Source organism: Mytilus edulis, chromosome 6 (assembly GCF_963676685.1).
Source record: "Mytilus edulis chromosome 6, xbMytEdul2.2, whole genome shotgun sequence".
In the NCBI taxonomy this organism is placed as follows: domain Eukaryota; kingdom Metazoa; phylum Mollusca; class Bivalvia; order Mytilida; family Mytilidae; genus Mytilus; species Mytilus edulis.
In genome coordinates this window covers 88,087,179-88,113,537 of record NC_092349.1, presented here as the reverse complement: position 1 = coordinate 88,113,537, position 26,359 = coordinate 88,087,179, and the positions used below count along the sequence as shown (strand labels likewise).

At 32.4% G+C, this 26,359-nt stretch overlaps 1 pseudogene; it reads right to left on the bottom strand.

Moving 5' to 3' along the window:
* Nucleotides 1-3,391: 3,391 nt before the first annotated feature.
* LOC139526730 (uncharacterized) overlaps nucleotides 3,392-26,359 on the bottom strand; it is a 39,933-nt pseudogene continuing 16,965 nt past the window's right edge.

Below are 26,359 nucleotides of genomic sequence, written 5' to 3'. Positions count from 1 at the left end.
AAATTGTGGTTTGGTGATGGTGATGTGTTTGTAGATCTTACTTTATTTACTGAACATTCTTGCTGCTTACAATTATCTCTATCTATAATGAACTTTGCCCAGTAGTTACAGTGGAAAATGTTAGTAAAATTTTACAAATTTTGTGAAAATTGTTAAAAAAAAAAATGACTATATAAAGGACAATAACTCCTTAGGGGTCAATTGCCAATTTTGGTCATGTTGACTTCTTTTTAGGTTTTACTTTGCTGTACATTATTGCTGTTACAGTTTATCTCTATCTATAATAATATTCAAGATAATAACCAAAAACAGCAAAATGTCCCTAAAATTACCAATTCAGGGGCAGCAACCCAACAAAGGGTTGTCCGATTGGTCTGTTAATTTCAGGGCAGATAGATCTTGACCTGATTAACAATTTTACACCATGTCAGATTTGCTCTAAATGCTTTGATTTTTGAGTTATAACTCAGAAACTGCATTTTACCCTTATGTTATATTTTTAGCCGTGGCGACCATCTATGTTGGTAGGCCGAGTCACCGGACACATTTTTTAAGCTGGATACTCTAGTAATGATTGTGGCCAAGTTTGGTTAAATTTGGTCCAGCAGTTTCAGAGGAGAAGATTTTTGTAAAAGATTACTAAGATTTACGAAACATGGTTAAAAATTGACTATAAAGGGCAAAAACTCCTAAAGGGGTCAACTGACCATTTCGGTCATTTGACTTATTTGTAAATCTTACTTTGCTGAACATTATTGCTGTTTACAGTTTATCTCTATCTATAATAATGTTCAAGATAATAACCAAAAACAGAAAAATTGCCTTAAAATTACTAATTCAGGGGCAGCAACCCAACAACGGGTTGTCCGATTCATCTGAAAATTTCAGGGCAGATAGATCTTGACCTGATTAACAATTTAAGTCCGTCAGATTTGCTCTAAATGCTTTGGTTTTTGAGTTATAAGTCAAAAACTGCATTTTACCCCTATGTTCTATTTTTAGACGTGGCGGCCATCTTGGTTAGTTGGCCGGGTTACCGGACACATTTTTTAAACTATATACTCCAATGATGATTGTGGCCAAGTTTGGTTTAATTTGGCCCATTAGTTTCAGAGGAGAAGATTTTTGTAAAAGTTAACGACGACGGACGACGACGACGGACGACGGACGCCGGACGCAAAGTGATGGGAAAAGAGCTAAAAATGAACAAAAAACAAATATTTAACACATAAAGAAACGACAACCACTGAATTACAGGCTCCTGACTTGAGACGCACATTCATACAGAATGTGGCAGGGTTAAATATGTTAGCGGGATCCCAACCCTCCCCTAACCTGGTACAGTGGTATAACAGTACTACATTAGAACGAACTAAAACTAGAGGCTCTCAAGAGCATGTGTCGCTCACCTTGGTCTATGTGCATATTAACAATGGACACAGATAAATTCATGACAAAATGGTGTTTTCGTGATGGTGATGTGTTTGTAGATCTTTCTTTACTGAACATTCTTGTTGCTACAATTATCTCTATCTATAATGAACTTGGCCCAGTAATTACAGTGGAAAATATTTCCTAAAAATTTACAAAAATTAAAAAAAAATTATGAAAATTGTTAACAATTGATTATAAAGGACAATAACTTCTTCAGTGGTCAATTGCAAATTTTTGTCATGTTGACTTATTTGTAGATCTTATTTTGCTTAACATTATTGCTCTTTACAGTTTATCTCTATCTATAATAATAATTAAGATAATAACCAAAATCTGCAAAATTTCCTTAAAATTACTAATTCGGGGGCAGCAACCCAACAACAGGTTGTCCGATTTGTCTGAAAATTTCAGGGCAGATAGATTTTCACTTGATGAACAATTTTACCCCGTCAGATTTGCTCTAAATGCTTTGGTTTCAGAGATATAAGCCAAAATCTACATTTCACCCCTATGTTCTATTTTTAGCCATGGCGGCCATCTTGGTTGGTTTGCGGGGTCACGCCACACATTTTTTTAAACTAGATACCCCAAAGATGATTGGGGCCAAGTTTGGATTAATTTGGCCAAGTAGTTTCAGAGGAGAAGATTTTTGTAATAGATTACTAAGATTTACGAAAAATGGTTAAAAATTGACTATAAAGGACAAAAACTCCTAAATGGGTCAATTGACCATTTTGGTCATGTTGACTTATTTGTAAATCTTACTTTGCTGAACATTATTGCTGTTTACAGTTTATCTCTATCTATAACAATGTTCAAGATAATAACCAAAAACAGCAAAATTTCCTTAAAATTACCAATTCAGGGGCAGCAACCTAACAACATCTGAAAATTTCAGGGCAGATAGATCTTGACCTGATTAACAATTTAAGTCCCGTCAGATTTGCTCTAAATGCTTTGGTTTTTGAGTTATAAGCCAAAAACTGCATTTTACCCCTATGTTCTATTTTTAGCCATGGTGGTCATTTTGGTTGGTTGGCGGGGTCACGCCACACATTTTTTAAACTAGATACCCCAATGGTGATTGTGGCCAAGTTTGGTTTAATTTGGCCCGGTAGTTTCAGAGGAGAAGATTTTTGTAAAAGTTAACGACGACGCACGACGACGACGACGGACGAAGGACGCCAAGTGATGGGAAAAGCTCACTTGGCCCTGTGGGCCAGGTGAGCTAAAAATCAGTTGAAAAAGGCTTAACTCATCAGATGAACAAAAATACAAGTGGACGTGGCCGGGTACTTGTACATCCCAACAACAAAAAGACACTATGTACATATCTGAGAGTATTCGCAGTTAAGTGACAGCTAGCTATAGTTCAACGCCACTAACAACTTATAAAACAAATCATGCATCTAAGACTAAATAATCAATTCGTCCACATCCAACACCCAATGGATTGTGTGAAAAGACGCCATAAACAGTAAGAGAAAAACATGACCTTGTGCATTGCAAAGATACAGGAATCGACAAATTGTAGATCCACGAATGTGTATATGTACTATATAACATACTGAGTCTAGTAATCTTTACTTTGCTTTTAATTAATAGAGTATGTTTAGGAAATATTTAGTCAACAAATGGAAAAGCCTGAACAAAAAAAAAAATATCATTTATTTGTCACGTGCTTCATGTTGGTTGGTTATTCGTCTCACTAGCCGGTAAACATGAGAAACAAATGCGAAAATTTAAACATTTGGGATCAACAATTATTGAATGAAATAATAGTTGTCGATAATACGTTAAAGATTCGTCTTAAACCAGGACCTGGTTTAGTATATATGCATGCATTGGTTTAATTCTTGGATTATATTTTAAGTTTCATGAAATCGTTCCTTAGGACTTAAACATGATTGATTTTGCCTGTTATAAAGCAAACAAACTGGTTTTCAATATGCAGCAATATCTATTTATTGTATAAAAAATATGAACGGAACTATATTCTACAATTAAGTGACAAATAGTCCATTAACGATAATCAAACTTTGTGGAAGAGGAAAATAAGTTCTTTTTATATAATTTCATTTCTATTGAGCATTATAGTACAATTGTTTGTCGATACGTGGTTGACAGTCCGGTGATCGATGTGGCAGTCACGATACCTCTTATTTCATGATACTCTCGCGGTATATTAATGGCGACTCTTGTTTCTGTCGTTGTAGTTGGCATTAAAATATCTGTCATTCCTTTTGAAGAGCCTACTGCTAACTGGTACGAACTAATGTATGTAGGTTTAAACACGTCCTTCCAGTCTATATAGTTTGTGCCATGGTCAAATCCTTTTCCTTAAATAAAAAACTGCATTATGTAAAAAGATAAATTTTAACAGAGTAGATCCACAAGATAAAGGTTGATTTAAAAAATATTTTAGAGGACAAAGTTTACTATGTTTTGACAAAGAGCACCATAAAATAAAACACAACTTCAACGATTACTATTCACACAACACGTGTGTCTGTAACAGAACGGGAACAGTCTGTTCCAACAAATATGGAAACATGATAGAGTATTTAACCGATCAGGACATAAATGTATTCGTCAACACTGTATACGATTTATTTTGTCATTAGGATTTGCATTTTAGTATTATCTAAATTACAATTGAATGTATGACCTAAAGTCATATGTACCGAGTGACTGGTAAAATTATGTTAATCTAATTTTCAAACCGATGCATGCATATGTCATAAAAAAGTATTCTTCTGTGCACGATTTTCTCCATTTTTACGCATCCATTTCGTATAATTATCAAAAAATAACTCACTCGGTCAGTGTTGTTTTGAGTATATATGGTAGCTAACTAATGGTCGTGTTTTGAAGCCGAAGTTTACCGGTTGTAACTTTTGTAAACAATCAACAAAGAATCATGGATATTTAGATAAGCATGTGTATAACATGTGTAATAAGATATCGTGTACTAGTATTTCGACGTTCATGTTGATTGACTCTCTATGCCAATTTGGGTTTTCCTTCGCACATGCGTATATGATCGCCGGATTTTTACTAGAAAGGTCACGCTGAGGTAACTGCATACGGAAAACATGTAAGCATATTGTTGTAAGGAAGCCAACAATTAAAAGTAAGTAAATTTCTTTAAAATGTGGACAAATAAAGAATTTTCTTGTTTGTATGCCTTACCTGATAACAATGGTTTAGTGTGTTCACATTTAACCAGTGCATGATTGGCGGTACTACTGATATTTCCAACATTTTTTCCTTTGATATCAACACTGTATGATTCCTTGTTTTCCATGTGGATATTTTTTATTCGAATGTAATTTTTATTAGGAATTTGAATGTCCGAAACCAGTGTTTTATTTTTAGACACCCGAGGGAAATACGACTGGATCCCGGAAAGATCATTGAAATAATCCCAGCGGAATGTTAATGCCCTCAGGTCTCCGGTGACATTACTTATTCCAGTGTCCGTTATAAATTCTATTTTTGAACCAATGATTTCTGGTGGAATGTACGAAACAACTAAAGATCCACTATATGCATAACCAGATAATTGAACCCCATTTATACATCGAAGTTTCAGGAATATTCTGTTTCCATGTTGGACCTTGAATTTTGTTGACTGAGATACAGATAACGACGATGTAGCTGTCCAACCAATGATGTCACATGATGATTCTGAAAATCCTGAAATAAAAAAATACTATTCACTTAATACAAGTCAAAAGGGATGAAAATATAATTTGATAAAAATTATATAAATCGTTTTTGACATGAAGATAAAATAACAGATTAAATATAAGACGGATGTCAAGTTGGTTCAATATTCAACATTCAACATTCAACATTCATTTTTTTTTTTTTTTTTTTTCTTGAATCCATTTTTAACATTCAACATTGGATTTCAACATTCAACATTCGATTTCAATATTCAACATTCGATTTCAATATTCAACATTCAACATTCAATTTTTTTTAATTTTTTTTTCTTGTATCCATTTTCAACATTCAACATTCGATCCAACATTCAACATTCGACTTAAATATTCAACATTCAACATTCAAATTTTAATTTTTTTTTTTTTTTTTTTCAACATTCGATTTTAACCTTCAATATTCAACATTCGTTTTCAACATTCGATTTTCAACTTTCAACATTCGTTTTCAACATTCAACATTCGTTTTCAACATTCCATTTTCAACTTTCAACATTCGTTTTCAACTTTCAACATTCGTTTTCAACATTCAACATTCGATTTCAACATTCAACATTCAACATTCGTTTTCAACATTCAACATTCGTTTTCGTTTTCAACATTCAACATTCGTTTTCAACATTCAACATTCGTTTTCAACATTCGATTTTCAATTTTCAACATTCGTTTTCAACTTTCAACATTCGTTTTCAACATTCAACATTCGATTACAACATTCAACATTCGTTTTCAACATTCGATTTTCAACATTCAACATTCGTTTTCAAAATTCAAAATTCGTTTTCAGCATTCAACATTCGTTTTCAACAGTCAACATTCGTTTTCAACATTCGATTTTCAACTTTCAACATTCGTTTTCAACATTCAACATTCGATTTAAATATTCGACATTCGTTTTCAACATTCGTTTTCAACATTCGATTTTCAACTTTCAACATTCAACATTCGTTTTCAACATTTAACATTCGTTTTTAACATTCGATTTTCAACTTTCAACATTCGTTTTCAACTTTCAACATTCGTTTTCAATATTCAACATTCGTTTTCAACATTCGATTTTCAACATTCGTTTTCAACATTCAACATTCAACATTCGTTTTGAACATTCGATTTTCAACTTTCAACATTCGTTTTCAACTTTCATCATTCGTTTTTAACATTCAACATTCGTTTTCAACATTCAACATTCGTTTTCAACATTCGGTTTTCAACATTCAACATTCGTTTTCAACATTCAACATTCGTTTTCAATATTAGATTTTCAACATTCAACATTCGTTTTCAACATTCAACATTCGTTTTTAACATTCGATTTTCAACTTTCAACATTCGTTTTCAACATTCAACATTCGTTTTCAACATTCGTTTTCAACATTCGTTTGCAACATTCAACATTCGTTTTCAACATTCGATTTTCAACTTTCAACATTCAACATTCGTTTTCAACATTCAACATTCGTTTTCAACATTCGATTTTCAACTTTCAACATTCAACATTCGTTTTTGACATTCGATTTTCAACTTTCAACATACGTTTTCAACTTTCAACATTCGTTTTCAACATTCAACATTCGATTTCAACATTTAACATTCCTTTTCAACATTCAACATTCGTTTTCAACATTCGATTTTCAACTTTCAATATTCGTTGTCAACATTCAACATTCGTTTTCAACATTCGATTTTCAACTTTCAACATTCGTTTTCAACATTCAACATTCGTTTTCAACATTCATCATTGGTTTTCAACATTCAACATTGGTTTTCAAAATTCAACATTCGTTTTCAACATTAAATCTTCAACTTTCAACATTCGTTTTTAACATTCAAATTTCAACTTTCAACATTCGTTTTTAACAATAAACATCCGTTTTCAACATTCAACATTCGTTTTCAACATTCGATTTTCAACTTTCAACATTTGTTTTCAACATCCAACATTCGTTTTCAACATTCGATTTTCAACTTTCAACATTCGTTTTCAACATTCAACATTCGTTTTCAACATTCAACATTCGTTTTCAATATTCAACATTCTTTTTCAACATTCAACATTCGATTTTCAACTTTCAACATTCAACATTCGATATCCGTGTACATTTGAGTCCATTCGTTTTTAATTTTGAATTATTAAAAACAAAAAACAAAACAAAAACGAGAATGTTTTCATTGTTCGTTTTTGATTTTTCGAAAACCAACATGAAAAACAAAAGTGTTTTCGTTTTTCGGTTTTAATTTTTCTAAAACCAAAACGGAAAACGAAAGTGTTTTCATTTTTTGTTTTTCATTTCACTAAAACTAAAATGAAAATAAAAGTGTTTCCGTTTTTCGTTTTCGATTTTACTATTTTTAGATATATAATGTAAAATGTTTTCCTTTCTTGTTTCACAGTCATTGTAAATAGTGCCAATGTAGGGGGGCGATATAACCACTCCGGTGTTATTTCAACATAAAGTAGACAAAATAGACCGCATGACTTCTGAATTGAAATACGGTGATAAAGTAATCAAAGACTTTCAAATTACCTTGTTATACCTTTGATAAAGAATGAATTATCATATTTAAATATTAAACGAATCACAAATTTAAATTGTACAATATAATATTACGATACATAAAAATGGTACAAATAAATAGGTTGGTTACCACATGACACTTATAAGGGAGGTAATTACTTTTTAAAACTGACAAAAAAACTAGCCTGGTCGTTAAAGTATACTTGCACAGCGGTTGTCAGATCAATACTATTTTAATCAAAGATAATGTCGACGGATGTAAAAGTCTTAAACAATCTGGACACGGGTGCGTAAACTTTACTTTTAAGTTTAGAAAGGTCGATCTAAGATTATTAGAATTGATGACCAACGTCCATCTGCCAGTATTTTCAGTACCGTGAACATCGAGGACGATAATGTGTTTTGCTTGATAGATTGATTAAAAAACAAATTTCCGCAATTTCACAATTCAAACCTGGACAAGCATTCAATTATTATGGCATTCGGAGCCTATAGGGTTTTAGTTTTGCGTATTTGTGACGGCTATATATATGGTGACCTGAACTAGAGGGCGTTGATGGGGAATTATGTAATTGAGAATAGTTGACAAAAAATATAAATGATAGAGACAATGGACCAAGAAAGCTAGACTAATGGTGTTAAAATATAAAGAGAAGAGAATAATTGGCAAAAAGTATAAAGAATAGAGAAAAATGGCCTCAAATATCAAAGAATACAGAAATTAAGAACCCTGAATCCAGACTATCATACTAGTTATTAATCAATGTTAGTTAGTCTCTGGGAGATTTTTATTGGTTATCATACGGTTTTTCTTTCTTTCGATGTCTATTAATTAAGATACGAGCTTTCATTATTTGCCAACATATTACATATCACATTATAAAAAGAATACTATTATTTTTTGCAAACTACCATAGATTTGCGGGTAATTGTTCTGCATAAAACCACATTGGAGTCCACTTCTTTTTTCAAGTGGACTTAAGCTAACCACCCTACCCTTCCATTACCGAAAAGATTATAAAACACATTTCAACGGCAATACTTTTGTCCGCACAATGTGTAAAGGGGAGCTGGGTAGGCTAGCTGATGTCTACTGGAAAAAAAATCAAGGTTGCTGTTCGGCTTATTTTATTTTTAAAAGATAGGTCCAAAGTCGGGGTCGGACACCCAACCCAACCCTTACCGAAAATATAATAAAAATTGTCCGCACTAGGTGCAAAGGGAAGTTTGACAGCAGAGGTTTACAGTAGAAAAAATCCAGGGTGTTGTTCTGCTTAGTTTTTTTCTTCTAAAGTAGGTCTCAAGTTGAGGTCGGATACCCAACATAACCCTTACCGCATAGTTAATAAAAACAATTCTGCGGAAATACTTTTATCTGCACTAGGCGAAAACGTAATCTATAGATATAGGGCCTACTTGATCCAAATTACAAGTTAGGGTATAGCTAGGATTAATTTTTTAAAGCTAATAAATAATTTCCTTGTCCACCATACTTTGAATACAAAAAATAAACCTTTGGTCTAATCATAATTAAGCGAAATGCACTAGTTCCGATATAGAATGTTTTGTAAAATCAGTTTTGTGTGGCAAAAAAAGAGTTAAAAGCACGAGTGCAACTTTCTTTTCTTCTAATGCAGAACAATTATTACTGTTCATGAACTATTTCACAGGATGCCGAGAATATGGAAGCTATATATTTCACACAATAGAGCAATTTGCCATCAATTAAAAATAATCATAACTATTTACGATTCTATAAACACACAAAATTGTTGACTTTTTAAAATGTAAAGCGTGCTGCACGCTGTATAATATATTGGAAGCGATTTCTATTGCCTTTATATAACTAACGAACCATAAATGAAATTTAAAAAAAATCATGAAATATTGTCTTTGACTGCTTAACTATATATTGAAAACTGGTGATATAGTGGTTATTTATTAATAAAAACATTTGAAGTACGTTTGAGTATATATATTTGACAGCTGGATGCTAACGACGGGCTGCTTGAGCCTAGTCTCACAAACTTCGCATTTGCATTACAGCCGATTGAATTGAGTGTATAGACAAAGGTAATATCATTGGTTACCTTTCTTGTTAAATCGTGAAGTCATTTTTAGGTAAGGTATACTACCCTTCTGTGGAAGTAGCCTAGTCCTACAGACAGTTTGATTGGTTATATGTCGGACCAGTCTGCTCTTAAAGGAGGGTAGTTTATCTAACCTAATAATGACTTCACCATACAGCTAGCAAGCAATGTAACCAAGGATACCACCTTTGCCTACACACTCACTGAATCGGCTGTAACGTCTTTACATTACATGTTGCAACACCTTGCCAAATTATTGGGCTCCAGTAAATGTTTGGAAAATTACGTCAATGTGCTTTCCCAAAGGGTTTTATGCAGAACATTTACCGGATATCTATAATGGTAGTTTGTAAAAATAATGTCAAAATCGAAATGTAACTGACAAAAGAAGTTACATACAATAAAAACGGTTGAGACAAAGGCCAAATAAGTTTTCATATTTCACATTCTTGCGTGTCTTATAGTTATCAGACGGTCATTATAGAGTTTACAAAGTAATTTAATACTAAGGCAAAAGTGAATGTAGTTTTTCATTGGTGAAATTTAGACTGCAATACAAACAAAGGATTATCAAATGATCATGACTTTGGTTTGTAGTACAATGAGCAAACCCCACACTCAATCAATCAATCAACCAACCAACCAACCAATCAATTAACCAATCAATCAATTAACTAATCAATTAGTCAATAAATACAATTGAGAATGGAAATAAAGAATGTGGCAAAGAGACAACAGCCAAACCAAAGAGCAGAAAACAGAAAACAACAGAAGGCCACCAATGGGTCTTCAACACAACGAGAAAATCCCGCAACCAGAGACGGGCTTCAGTCGGTCTCTAAATAAATATATGTACTACTTAAGTGAATATGGACGTTACACTAAACTAAAATAAAAAAAAACATAAAATAACTAACAAAGGCCAGAGTCTCCTAACTTGGGACAGGCGCAAAAATGCGGCGGGGTTAAACATGCTTTGTGAGATCTCAGCCCTCCTACTATACAACTATACAACTGTACAACTATAGCTAGCCAGCTAGCAACTGATTCATAAATTAAACTACTAGCAGTAACTGACATGCCAGCTCAAGACCCCAATTAAACCGATCAAAAGATTATATAGATATAAGAAGATGTGGTATAAGTGCCAATGAGACAACTCTCCATCCAAGTCACAATTTGTAATATGGAATATGTGTACTGTGTTTCAAATTGATTAGACTGCAACTTCATCAAAATCTACCTTTACCAAAAAACTTTAACCGGAAGCGGAACAGACGGATGAACGGAAGAACGAACGGACGCACAGAGCAAACAGCATAAAGTCCATAAATGGAACGTAAAAAATGTGCTGAAATTGAATGAAGGTCTGGTTAATCTCAATGAGACCATAATCGGCATATCCAAATAAATTTCCCTAAGGTCACGAACAACATCCTTCACTTAAAGTCATATGAAACGAGTAAGTGGTGAAAAATAATGTTTATCCAATTCTTGAACCAATGCATGTATATATCATAAACTTAGTCCTCTTTGCACGATTTTATCATTATTTTCGCAAATATATCATATAATCGTCAATTTTTTTTCTCTCTGTTTGTTATGATTTAAAAAATATGGCTGCTCATTAAATGCCGTGTTTTGAAGCCGAGTTTTACCGATTGTCACCTTATAGTAAACAAATCACAAAAAGCATGGGTATTGAGCACGTGTTTAACATGTATAATCAGATATTTGTTTATTTCAATGACATGCGTATTGCGGTCACCGGATTTTTAAGGGGAGGGTTACACTCGGGTCACTATGCATACGGAAAATCTGTCGGCGAATTGCTTCCTGGAAGCAAGCAATTAAAAATAAGTAAACTTCTTCTAAATGTGGACAAATTAAAGAATTTTCCTCAGAAAAAAGTATATTTACATAAGTTGTATAATGAAAACTATCCATTTAGTTATAAAAAACATATGCATATTTTTTTTTAATTTGAGGTCTCTTATGACTTTAAAGATCTATTGTCATTACTTCTGCAAAATACAATAATAATGTAAAAGAAATTGTATGCATGTTAATTAAAAACGATCAGGGCAGCAAACTTAGCAGTCCTTTCAATACCAATCAAACACTGTAAAAATATTTTTGAATATTGTTCTCATTGGTATAAATAGTAATTTTGTTATCAGTAACTTAAAACCATATTAAATATTATTGTTTTACACATCAAGGTACTACAATCTGTTGTTACCTATGCTTTAGCATTGTATAAGGTCGTGTTTTTCTCTTATTGTTTATAACGTCTTTACACTAAATCCATTGGATGTTGGATTTGCACTGATTGACATTTTTGTCTTAGATACATGATTTTTGTATTAGTTTTTATTGGCTTTGAACTAGCTGTCAGTAACTGCGATTACTCTCGGATCTGTGCCTTTTTGTCCTTTTTACAGCGGCTGACCGTGAAGTCATTCCGGTGTATTGTTGCGAGAGAGCTTTCCATTACGTAACTTTCGTGTTGGACTTGTAGCAGATCTATAATCTATAAATACGCAGAAATCATCGAGTGTAAAATAACATTCATAATCGCTTGTTATCAATTCATTTCTTCACTGTGTACTTAAAATATATTATTTTTAGAGCATAAATTAAAAATATGACTTGAAATGTTTTGTTATACATTATACATATGTAATTATAAATATAATTATTTCTGTGACTGTATCTTACATTAATTTGTAGGATCCTTTACTATAGATAATTTAGCTGATCTGTTAAAATAACATCTCCATGCCTTATATATCATGTACTGTAAGTACGACGTTAGATTAAAACTGACGTGGAAAGGTTAGACTATGGCTTCAATATTCAATGTTTTAACAGATCATGTTTTGCTTGGCGTAGACTTAGTAAGTTGGAATAGATCTACGAAGACCAAAGAATGATCATGTATGGTGTGGCAATTGTACATGCCCACCGATGTCCAGATATTGTTCGAAATTGTTTTTGAAAAGTTACGATGCTTGCTACCGGACATTGAAAAACATGTCCTTTTTTCATGGAAAATTAAACTGTTACGGCATATTACAGAACACAAAACTGGCTTTCGTTGCTGTAAATACAAGTTAAAAAGCTGACGTGGGTTACATTAAAGCTAGACATCCCAATCCTCCGGCATCAAATAATTAAAAAGAAAAAGCACATGACCTTTACGTCGTTTTGCATTTGCGCCGATCTGCATTTATTTCATTTGCGCCGATTTTAACATCATTTGAGGGGTAAACTTGCATTTAGCGGTGTCCAGGTCCTAAATAGAAAACAAAGAGATGCGGACTAAATGTACACGGGACAAAATCGCAATCAATACATAGAAAAAATACAAATTATCAACTAGCAGGGCTTTTATTCCTGCTCTTTATCTTGAAAATAGCTGGAGGGATTTCAACTCGGAACCGGACCATTTATACCCATTATACAATAGCCAAATAGGTTAGTGCATCGGACTACAAATTCAAAAGGTTCCTGGTTCGATCCCCTTTCCGGGGAGAAAATTTCAATCCACTATAAATAAATATGTTTAAACTAACCATAGCCATACACTTGTACATATGTCTTTTGATATTGTTCCTGATCCTATATGTAAATACTTAAAGTCTTACACTGTATCTATATATTTTGCTCCGAGACCAGAATATAAAAAAATAAATTAAACAAAACTTGCGCTTTAGATTTAGAGAGGGTCCGATCCGCAAGAAACTTTCCGAATGCAAGATTTTTCGTCATTTTTTCCAATTATTCTGGTTTGTTTTATAGTGTGTGATAACATTGTGTGAGGGAATTCGACGTTTGATGTACCACTGTTCACTCCAGTGCAATTTATGACAATACCACTGCATCAATCAGAATTATTTTTTTTGCAATGTTTTAAGAAATGATTTTCCTTTGTTGTCGCGTATTATTTGTGAAACATTCAATGTTTTAAAAAGGCGAATTTTCTTTATAAAGTCAATGATTATGTTGACTTTTGAAGGCCAAACTTTCTACAGCCTTAAATACGCTAATGAAAGATCCAAAAACTATACCAATACATAACGACATGATTATGAAATTATAACAAATCTATTGGTTAACAAATTTTTACTCGTTATTGCAAAATAATGAACTTAATATATCTGACATTTTCTCCCTACCCAGTTTACCCCTATACATTTTTATGATGTGGACTGGTCATTGTTATTGAATCGTAGGCAATTTGATTGGATTAAGTTGTTATTAGTTTACCTTCAAACTTGTTTATGCTTTTCATACATGACTATTGATTAATTAGAACGTGCATGAATGTGACCGGTAACTAAAATGACTTCAAACTGGACACTGGACGAGTCAATATTATGTTTTATCAATGAAAGTTAAGGTATGAAAGGTAAGAATTGCCACTTATTCGATTTTCACAAAATTTTCGGAATATACAGTTGGAAAGGTTATTTTTTAAAAGCCTATTGTGAAGAGTAAAGAGAAAGTTTACAAATAATACGTTTTGTTCCATTAAACAAGTCATTTTCGTAAGAGAAATACCGAAATATATTTTACGCACGACTACGGCAGGTAAAATTATTATTTATCATAATAAAAAAAAGCATTTTTCAGTCTCATTGGAATATGTTGATTACAATTAATCCCCTTAAGAAGTAAGTAACTAAAGTCAAAATATGTCCGATCTGCCTATTTCTGCACATCAAAAGTCAATACGATCGTTTTAAAGTCAATTTCGTCTACCTCACAAAATCTTGTTAGGCACTATAGTTCTACCCTCGCCAAACATATAGGTATGCTTTAATTGTAATAGAGGATAGTCACTGTTATGTCTTATCATCTTAGATCCTCTCCAAACTTAAAAGTAAAGATCACGCACCCTTATTGTTTAGATTGAAAAAGACTTTTGCATCCGTCGACATTATCCCGATTAAAGTAATATTGATCTGACAACCTCTGACCTGTGCACTTATACTTTAAGTTTAACGGGCTAGTTTTCTTGTCAGTTTTAATTATAGTATAACTAATCGCCGTATTTGAATATCAAAAATAAGACAACGCGTGACCGAACGACGCATGGATTAAACGAGTGCGCAGCACGAGTTTAATCCATAGCGGCGTTCGGTCACAAGTTGTCTTATTTTTGATATTCAAATACGGCGATTAGTTATTCTTTTTATTACATTGGCAAATGGCTTTTTTTTTTATGAAATTAATGTAGAAATGTAAGGAACTATATCTTTTTCCTACGCATTGACAATTTGTTTTGATCCGACGTTATCGACGTCTTGACAACGCCTATTGTTGTATGACGTCAGAGAGTGAAATAACCACGTTTATTTCACATGTGAAATTATCGGTTTTTATTTAACTGGGAAATCAATGTAATATATTGCAACCAATGTAATAAAAGTAATTACCTCCCTTGTAAGTGTCATGTTGTAATCAATCTATTATTTTGTACCATCTTTATATAATATTATATTGTACAATTTAAATTTGTGATCTGTTTAATATCTAAATGTAACAATTTATTCTTTATCAAAGATATAAAAAAGTTAATTTGAAAGTCTTTGATTACTTTATCACCGTAGTTCAAAACAAATGTTGAATGTTAAAATCGAGCGTTGAATATTGTACACAAGTGATAAACGTCCAAAATCCAATGATGAAAACCAATGTTTAATATTGAAAACAATTTTTGAAAGTTCAAAGCGAATATTGAAAGTTGTGAAAATCGAATGTTGAAAACGAATGTTGAATGATGAAAACGAATGTTGAATGTTGGAAACAATTGTTGAATGTTGAAAACGAATGTTGAATATTGAAATCGAATGTTGAAAACGAATATTGAATGTTGCAAACGAATGTTGAATGTTGAAAACGAATGTTGAAAACGAATGTTGAATGTTGAAAACGAATGTTGAAAGTTGAAAATCGAATGTTGAAAACGAATGTTGAATGTTGAAAACGAATGTTGAAAGTTGAAAATCGAATGTTTAAAACGAATGTTGAATGTTGAATGTTGAAAACGATTGTTGAATGTTGAAAAAGAATGTTGAAAGTTGAAAATCGAATGTTGAAAACGAATGTTGAATGTTGAAAACGACTGTTGAAAACGAATGTTGAATGTTGAAATTGAATGTTGAATGTTGAAAACGAATGTTGAAATTTGAAAACGAATGATGAAAGTTGAAAATCGAATGTTGAAAACGAATGTTGAATGTTGAAAACGAGTTTTGAATATTGAAAACGAATGTTGAATGTTGAAAACGAATGTTGAATGTTGAAAATCGAATGTTGAAAACGAATGTTGAATGTTGAACTCGAATGTTGAATGTTGAAAACGAATGTTGAAAGTTGAAAATCGAATGTTGAAAACGAATGTTGAATGTTGAAAACGAATGTTGAAAGTTGAAAATCGAATGTTGAAAACGAATGTTGAATGTTGAAAACGAATGTTGAAAGTTGATAACGAATGTTTTATGTTGAAAACAAAAGTTGAATGTTGAAAACGAATGTTGAAAGTTGAAAATGGAATGTCGAAAACGAATGTTGAATGATGAAAACGAATTATGGAAGTTGAAAATCGAATATTGAAAACGAATGTTGAATGTTGAAAACGAATTTTGAATGTTAAAAACGAATGTTGAAAGTTGAAAATCGAATGTTGAAAACGAATGTTGAATGTTGAAAATAGAATGTTGGAAACGAATGTTGAATGTTAAAAACGAATGTTGAATGTTGAAAACGAATGTTTAATGTTGAAAACGAATGTTGAATGTTGAAAACGAATGTTGAATGTTGAAATCGAAATGTTGAAAACGAATGTTGAAAGTTGAAAACGAATGTTGAAAGTTGAAAATCGAATGTTGAAAACGAATGTTGAATGTTGAAAACGAATGTTGAATGTTGAAAACGAATGTTGAATGCTGAAAATCGAATGTTGAAAACGAATGTTGAATGTTGAAATCGAATGTTGAATGTTGAAAACGAATGTTGAATGTTGAAATCGAATGTTGAATGTTGAAAACGAATGTTGAAAGTTGAAAACGAATGTTGAAAGTTGAAAATCGAATGTTGAAAACGAATCTTGAATATTGAAATCGAATGTTGAATGTTGAAATCGAATGTTGAATGTTGAAATCGAATGTTGAAAAAAAAACAAAAAAAATTTGAATGTTGAATGTTGAAAACTCATGTTGAAAATTAAAAATCGAATGTTGAAAACGAATGTTGAATGTTGAAAATCGAATGTTGAAAATGAATGTTGAATGTTGAAATCGAATGTTGAATGTTGAAAACGAATGTTGAAAGTTGAAAACGAATGTTGAAAGTTGAAAATCGAATGTTGAAAACGAATGTTGAATATTGAAATCGAATGTTGAATGTTGAAATCGAATGTTGAATGTTGAAATCGAATGTTGAAAAAAAAAAAAAAAAATTTGAATGTTGAATGTTGAAAACTAATGTTGAAATTTGAATGTTGAATGTTGAAAACTAATGTTGAAATTTGAAAATCGAATGTTGAAAACGAATGTTGAATGTTGAAAATCGAATGTTGAAAACGAATGTTGAATGTTGAAAACGAATGTTGAATGTTGAAAACGAATGTTGAAAGTTGAAAATCGAATGTTGAAAACGAATGTTGAATGTTGAAAACGAATGTTGAATGTTGAGAACGAATGTTGAATGTTGAAATCGAATGTTGAAAACGAATGTTGAAAACGAATGTTGAATGTTGAAATCGAATGTTGAATGTTGAAAACGAATGTTGAAAGTTGAAAAATTAAAAAAAAAATTCAATGTTGAATGTTGAATGTTGAAAACGAATGTTGAATGTTGAAAACGAATGTTAAATGTTGAAATCGAATGTTGAAAACGAATGTTGAATGTTGAAATCGAATGTTGAATGTTAAAAACGAATGTTGAAAGTTGAAAACGAATGTTGAAAGTTGAAAATCGAATGTTGAAAACGAATGTTGAATGTTGAAAACCAATGTTGAAAGTTGAAAATCGAATGTTGAAAACGACTGTTGAATATTGAAATCGAATGTTGAATACATGTTGAAATCGAAATGTTGAAATCGAATGATGAAAAAAAAAAAAAAAAAAATTTGAATGTTGAATGTTGAATATTGAAATCGGATGTTGAATGTTGAAGGTTACAATACACCATTAGATTTTATGGGCGCAGCCATTTTATGAGCATAACATGGTATTCAGAATTAAGAGTATGGCGAATCCTGATTGGTCGATATGTGCGCCCGTTATTTTTTATTATTAGAGACTTCGTGCACTTTGCTTTATATAAAAGGCAAAATAAAAATTATTCCGTAGCCCTAAAGGCACTGAGATGACTTTTCAACGCTAGGACAAGACACGTATTTTTAAGGACAAAATTGATAGGCATGGGAGATAAGTACAAAATACGCTAAGAAAAGCAACGCGAACCTATATTTTTTGGACCAACAAATACTGTCCTAATAACTTTTCTTTGATTCTAGCAAGGTTTCGTTAAAAAAAATCAACTTTCTAAAGTCTGTATCTCGAAAAAGGCTACCATTGTCGCCTATGGGAAAATTAATTGTTTATTTCAATCTATACAGCATCGACATTTCTTTATCATAGTGCTCAAAAAGTGTCAAAAACAGTCATTTTACTTGACATTTGATGTGAAACCGTATTTTTTGGTGACAAATGAAATATTGATTATCTAGTTTTTAAGCTATAGTCTGTTTCATATTGGTATTGCGTTTTACCTTAGAAACAAGGGTGGGCTCGACTTCTGACTTACTGTGGAACAAATATGTCATTTTCTGAAGTTCTGCTGATTTGTTCGAAGAGAGCAAGTACACGTCTAGAGTTTGTGAATATAAATCGATTTTTAAACATAACAATCTCGACCCAAGTGCTGTTATCGAAATTACCAAATTCAGCGAAAATGTACGGAAATGGTCTCCTTCGAACATTGAAATGTTCACACGAATAACAAACTAAAAGAATGAAATAAGCATGCCATTTTGTAGTTAACAAACAGTTATCGATGTCAAAACACAAATATTTACACATATTCCATATTTTGAAATGCTATAGTCTGTTTCAAAAATGTACTTTTATACGAAAATGGTTTCATTTAAAACTGTTGTTCAAAATTCACCGTAGTAGTTATATATTGGATTGGTTTTGGTATCAATATAATCAGTACTTGATGATATATAAAGAATCATTGGAGAAAGTGGGCATTATCTTCAGTCCCTTTTTAACAGAACCGCATTTACTCAAAAAAACAGATTTTTTTCCTTCACATTTTTTTACTGGGGTCACCTCCGATAAAAAATTGTGAAAAATCAGAGAGTAAAGCCAGAACGGTTTGAAGATGATTTATTTGTGGCATATATATTTGTGCATCTAACGCACTATGAATTGAACGATACAAGAAAGTATTAAATACCGTATAGGTTACAATACACCATTAGATTTTATGGGCGCAGCCATTTTATGAGCATAACATGGTATTCAGAATTAAGAGTATGGCGAATCCTGATTGGTCGATATGTGCGCCCGTTATTTTTTATTATTAGAGACTTCGTGCACTTTGCTTTATATAAAAGGCAAAATAAAAATTATTCCGTAGCCCTAAAGGCACTGAGATGACTTTTCAACGCTAGGACAAGACACGTATTTTTAAGGACAAAATTGATAGGCATGGGAGATAAGTACAAAATACGCTAAGAAAAGCAACGCGAACCTATATTTTTTGGACCAACAAATACTGTCCTAATAACTTTTCTTTGATTCTAGCAAGGTTTCGTTAAAAAAAAATCAACTTTCTAAAGTCTGTATCTCGAAAAAGGCTACCATTGTCGCCTATGGGAAAATTAATTGTTTATTTCAATCTGAAATCGAATGTTGAATGATGAAAATGGATACAAGAAAAAAAAAAAGAAAAAATTTGAATGTTGAATGTTGAAAATCGAATGTTGAAAACGAATGTTGAATGTTGAAAACCAATGTTGAAAGTTGAAAATCGAATGTTGAAAACGAATGTTGAATATTGAAATCGAATGTTGAATACATGTTGAAATCGAAATGTTGAAATCGAATGATGAAAAAAAAAAAAAAAAAAAAAAAAATTTGAATGTTGAATATTGAAATCGGATGTTGAATGTTGAAATCGAATGTTGAATGATGAAAATGGATACAAGAAAAAAAAAAAGAAAAAATTTGAATGTTGAATGTTGAATATTGAAATCGAATGTTGAATATTGAAATCGAATGTTGAATGTTGAAATCGAATGTTGAATGTTGAAAATGGATTCAAGAAAAAAAAAGAAAAAAAATAAATTGAATGTTGAATGTTGAATTTTGAATATTGAACCAACTTGACATCCGTAAATATAAGTATGTAAATATATTCTTTCGTTTACGGTTTGTCTTGTACTACTGCAATGAAAAAATATACCTATTCAAAATATTCTTGTGTTGAGTTATCAATCATGCCACATATCATTATTTTTTATATTTTTATTATTTTAAAATTGTTATATAGTTACGTACCAATACAATATTCACAAAACTTAATATTAATTTCGTCGTCAATAATATTTGCATCATCTATCGATAATTTTTGTTATTGATGTTTTACCTAAAAGATACACTGCTCACTAACTTATGAATCATAAGTTTGTATTATTTACAAAAAAGTGATGAAATTATCTTTCGAAACAAGATTATATTAATTCTTCTTGGTATATAGAATATTTTAAAACTAGTAGCTTATTCATAAGTAATAAAATGAATCATTTATTATCATTTTATTAGTTTATTGTGTTAAAGAAAATTGAACAGTTTAATCTGAATTTTCTGTAAAGATCAAGGGTATCAGATACGTACCAATACAATATTCACAAAACTTAACATCACTTTCGTCGTCCATAACTTGCCATCTTGAATGTACTCTGGTGGTTGTGTCATTCCGTACATCATCTCGGTACTCAAGAGATGATTCCATATTCTGAATTATGGGAGGAGTGTGATCAATAATAAATGGATGCGACGTGCATTCAGTTTGTAACCCTGCATGATTTATAACGACAGCTTCAATATAAACACGTTCACCATGTGTTAGATTGGCCTCTACTGTGTCATGCATACGATGAGATGATGATATTGCTGACTTTATCGCTTGTAGTTCGAACCCACCGTAGACGCTTCCAATTCCAATGTCGACTTGCTTTATGCCACTGTCTAGATCAATCGCTCGTACACAAATGGAAATGCTGTCAGATGAGATTTGTTGTGTAGTGATGGTTTCAATATCCTTAGTTTTTGTAATTATTGAGGAGCATTTTAAGACACGTATTGCCATTTCTGTTGTTTTCAAACCCCCATATACATCCAATGAAAAATATGTATGTGCCTTTTCAAATGCAAAGAAGTTGTATTCTGTTATCAACGAACCATCTGAATTACGAGCAAAAGGTAGAACCATTGAGACATCGTCAACTGCCAACACAGCTTTAAAGTCAAACGTGACTTCGGTAATAGAGACTTTTATCTTATAAACATTGTTTTTGTGGCATGTTATATGGTCTAACCACCTATTTTTTCCAGTGATCTGTTTTTCATATATCGTACCAAAACGTTTACAGTCAAACGATTGAGGCGGTGTATTGTCTATTAACAATTGCAGTGACGTCACAATGGGACTTTCATGGCCAGCCTTGTCAATAGCCTTGACCATGGCTGAAATCGTGTCTCCATGGTTCAGATTTCCATTGTAAACTTTGTGGTCGTGAATATCTAACTTTTGAAAACTAGATGATTCATTTGCCAATGGACCTTTGCCATTAACAATAAATCCTATGTAATATGAATCAACAAACGAATGTTCGTCCTCAAATCCATGCCAGGAAAACTGAACTGGTTGATTATTAGACTGGTAAATGGCGTCACTGTGATGTCCAGTGTTGTAAACTATCCCAGCAATGGGCGCGATGTCGTCGATCGCAAAGCCGTCGGAGCTTAGGTCAGTTTGTAGACCAATTTTATTGATGGCTCTAACAGTTGTGAAATATCTCGTGCCTGGTTCTAAAGAAAGACCTGTCCAGTCTGCTCTTGTCTTGTTACCAACATCGTGCATACGTACTATGTCATCAGCTGAAAAATAAATACTTTTGTTATTAAATTTCTGTTTTTATTCAGTACTGCTTGTTACAAAGGATATAAGAACACAGTTAATATCATTTCTTAATACATAGTGATAGCAATAATTTTCTTTTAATTGTAAATGAGTTTAACATACCATACGGCGACGTTCCGAGTGATACCATGAAGTTCATTATTCCACTTTCTTCATCATGAAATACACCATCCCAGCAGGATAATACAGAATCTGTGGAAAGAATATAATCTGCATCCTCCTCACAGTTATTGGTAGAATCGATAACAAAATATCTCTTGTGAATATCAGGTGACGTGTGATCGATTTGAACTGGTTCTGATCGAAATATTGTATTCGATGTAAACGAGTACCATACTTTAACGTATGCAACGTAGTTCGTTTTATGTTCGAGTTTTTTGTCTGGGGATAAACAGTGAATGGCTTCCGTCTCCTTTCCGACATCACGCCAAGGGTTTTCATTTGCTAAATCAAAAATACCAGTACCTGGCTCACCGTTCTGTACACCGAATGTGTATTCAAAACGCCATATTGTTTCGTTTAAGTTGTCTGTCCATTTAGACATTAAGCATGACGACGATCCAACTATACCTATATCGGTGTTCGACACAATTATTCTTACTCTATCGGAACTTTCATCATTGTTATCGGGTTTGCTATTACACATCGATTGTGAATCGGTTTTACATTTTCCCCCAACTACAGCACACGTGCAGTCGTTATTGCAGTATTCTGCCACACAAGAATGTTTCTGTTTAACGAGGTTTCCCTTGGTATGATTCCGGTTAAAACTTACTACATCAGTTGTAATTTTACTCTGAGGACTTAACAGTCCAGCATTGTTTTCTGCCCAGATAGTGAAAACTAGCATCTCGCGTAATTTGTTGGTATTATCTATGTTTATGGTTGTATTATGAATACCTCCCGGATCTTGTTGATCAGGGTTAAACTTATAAGCGTCAATAATATCAGCCCCACTATGATCATAGCCAATTGATATATAATATGATCTTATTCCAGATTCTACATCACTGAAACCATACCATGTCAAATTAAATCTTATATAGTTTGTGATCCCTGGAATCACTTCCCAATTTAATGGCGGCATAAATCCCCCGATTTGAGGAGGAGAATAATCCAGCAAGACCTCTTCACTATTCGCAGTGTTACAAAGTAAGGCAGCGTTGCAAGCTGTCACCTTTACTATATAAATGTCTCCGAGACGAAGTCGATCGTCATTTTCCAATTTAACGGTAAATACATTTTCATTTGATATAACAGTGTCCGACATTGGAATATGGGAGTCTAATTTGCTTTGGATCGAGATAGTAGTTCTTATTATTGGACTCCGGTCATCGTAAAATCTCCAACTAATTTTGAAGAAAGATGGATCTGATATTATTAGTCGTATATTTGACGAATTATTTTTTACACTTTCTACATACGGTTGGATTATTAAAACTGGTGGAGTGTCATCTATCATAAAACTCTGTGAAGATCTTTCTACACATAGTTCCACTTTATTACAGGCGGTTACAGTGACAAACATAGGCACGTCATCTTTGAGTCCCAGTTGAGTTTTAACAAAAGATGATGATAAAGATACATTCCAGTGTTTCATAATGTCACAAAGCAATGGTTGTGTACCAATGCATACTTCAAAATGGTCGATACCGGAATGTGGATCTTCAAATCCAATCCATGTGGCATGTAGTGATGAGCTGGAATGATATGAACAGTGTTAATATACATAACAATATCTATCATATGTGTATGCGGTTTAATTGGAATTTCTTTATTTGATACTTTGATACCATTTGAGCCACTTGATCTGGGTGTTTTTGTAAACTTTGTACACCAAAAGTAAAATCACAAAAATACTGAACTCCGAGAAAAATTAAAAATGGAAAGTTCTTAAACAAATGGCAAAATCAAACGCTCAAACATTTTAAACGAATGGATAACAATTGTTATATTCCTGACTTGGTTTAGGCATTTTCTTATGTAGAAAATAGTGTAAAAAATCCTGGTGTAATAGCTAGCTAAAACTCTCACATTTGTGACGGTCGCATCAAATTCAATTATATTGACAACGATGTGTGAACAAAACACACAAACTTAATAGGTATGGTAGATGGTAGACAGAGGACTTTGCACGTAAAATCTTTCTACAAATACCAACTGATTGACGTTTATATGTTTCAGTGATTTTATTACAATAAATGTATTTAATTAATTACACGACTTTAATACATGTAAAATGTATTGCTAAAATTCACAAAGTCAGGCAATTCAGAACTTCACATACGATATAAACCTTAACTGATGAATAGGAATACGTGATAAAAATGTATATTTCTAATGCAATTTTTATGTAACATTTTTTTTATTGGCTAAAAGTAACCGTCAAATCTACAGTTGACCAGGCGTAACTAAGGAGGGACCCGCCATTTTGAATTAATGGATCAACAAATGTTCGAATATACTACAATATTATCGAAAATAAAATAACGCCTACCTTGAATTCGCCGTTTTAATGTCATTTTATCCGAATTTGAATCGTAAAGGTAACGTATTAACCTCTTGTTTGTAAGTTTTCATCTGTATGATGTCAGGTTAAGCCATGACGTCTTTGCGCATAAATCATTTTTCGCGGAATTTGTTTGTCAAATTTAAACATTTTTTCAGTTTTTACGTATCATTTCCTTTTGTATTGCATTGGAATCGGAATAATTGTACTGTAGTTGAATTGTTGCCACCGTCAATTTAGATACGCGTCGACGGTGAAACTGTATTTGCGACCGTTAAATCGAGAATGGACGGTGGCCACGCGTTAGCTACAGTACCGTTATTCCTTAATTCCTTACATTTTTTAGATTTTTGCAACAGATAATTTTACATATCGTATAGGCTTTCAAACTTTTTTGTATCTGAGCGCCACTGGTTAGTCCTGGTTTGACGACACGCGCGTCAGGCATATTAAATTTTATACCTGGTACCTTTTGTTAGCTATTATCCGTGTGTTTCTCTGTCCTATATGTTCTTCCATTTATTTGTATTTTAGTCCTTTCATGTAATGTTGTCATTTTAATGGTATATTAAGCATACCATAAAAGCAGTAGGTTTGGCATGCCACAAAACCAGGTTCGGCCCATCATTTTTTCTTACAATGACCTGTACCAAGTCAGAAAATGGCCATTGTTATATTATAGTTCGTTTCTGTGTGTGTTTCTTTTAATGTTGTGTTTCTGTTGTGTCATAGTTCTCCTCTTATATTTGATGCATTTCCCATAGTTTTAGTTTGTAATCAGGATTTGTTTTTTTCTCAATCGATTTATGAATTTCGAACACCGATATACTCATGTTGCCTTTATTTACGATGGTGTTTTGAACATTGGGTGTTTATTGTGGTTGTTTCGTGGATGTATATCTACATACGATGGACAATTATCTAATATATCATTTGTATCTTTACAGTACGTACTTATCAGACTGGTATCTTGAATAAATTCCAGGTTCTCCAACAACTACTAAGCCAGGAATAGGAGCAGAGTTGTCAAGCAATACACCATTTGATGCACCATGACTACAAAGTCCTGCTCCGTTACATGCTTTTAGTATACAGTAATACCTAACTCCTTGAACAAAGGTTGATGTCCAGGTCTTTGCTAGAATAAATTTCATATATACTATTAAAAAAAGTTACTATACACAAGTTCGAACTCAAATTAATCACAAAATACAATGAATAGAAAAAAACTGGTAGATAATCCAACGAAAAACATTCATAAGGCTAGCAAAGCAAATTCGTATGATTAAAAAATTTTGACTAAATTGGAAAGTGAGAAATATCGTAATATTGAACACAGGGGGCAAATTTATTTTGTATTCAATATATTTCATTATAAAGGTTAGATAAAAATTGCCTTGTCTTTCTGTTGTAGACTATTATACCTTTAAAATGTTATTTCTGTGTATTCTAAAAATAACATGATTTTTATAAACTATAGTTAAATCAAATACATGTTAAAACCTCAAAGCAAATATTTTATTCTTTTTATGTGTTAATTAGAAAAAAATTAGTTCTTACTGGTTCTCAACCCAACGTGTGTCAGTGTTTCTATATCGTCTTTTCCAGCTGTCAAACCAAGTCCAACATAGTATCTATCAATCTGTGAATGTGGATCATGAAATCCTCTCCATTTACAAGATATACTTGTCGTATTCCTCTGGTAGTCTATATCCTTCTACAATTTATATATTTAATTATTTTTAAATTACAATAGATTACAAATCAAATAGCCCACTTACACTCTTAAAAATCAAAAACGTTGATCATTGTGTGTTACTAAACACAATTCTTAGGTTTCATCTAAAAGAGTC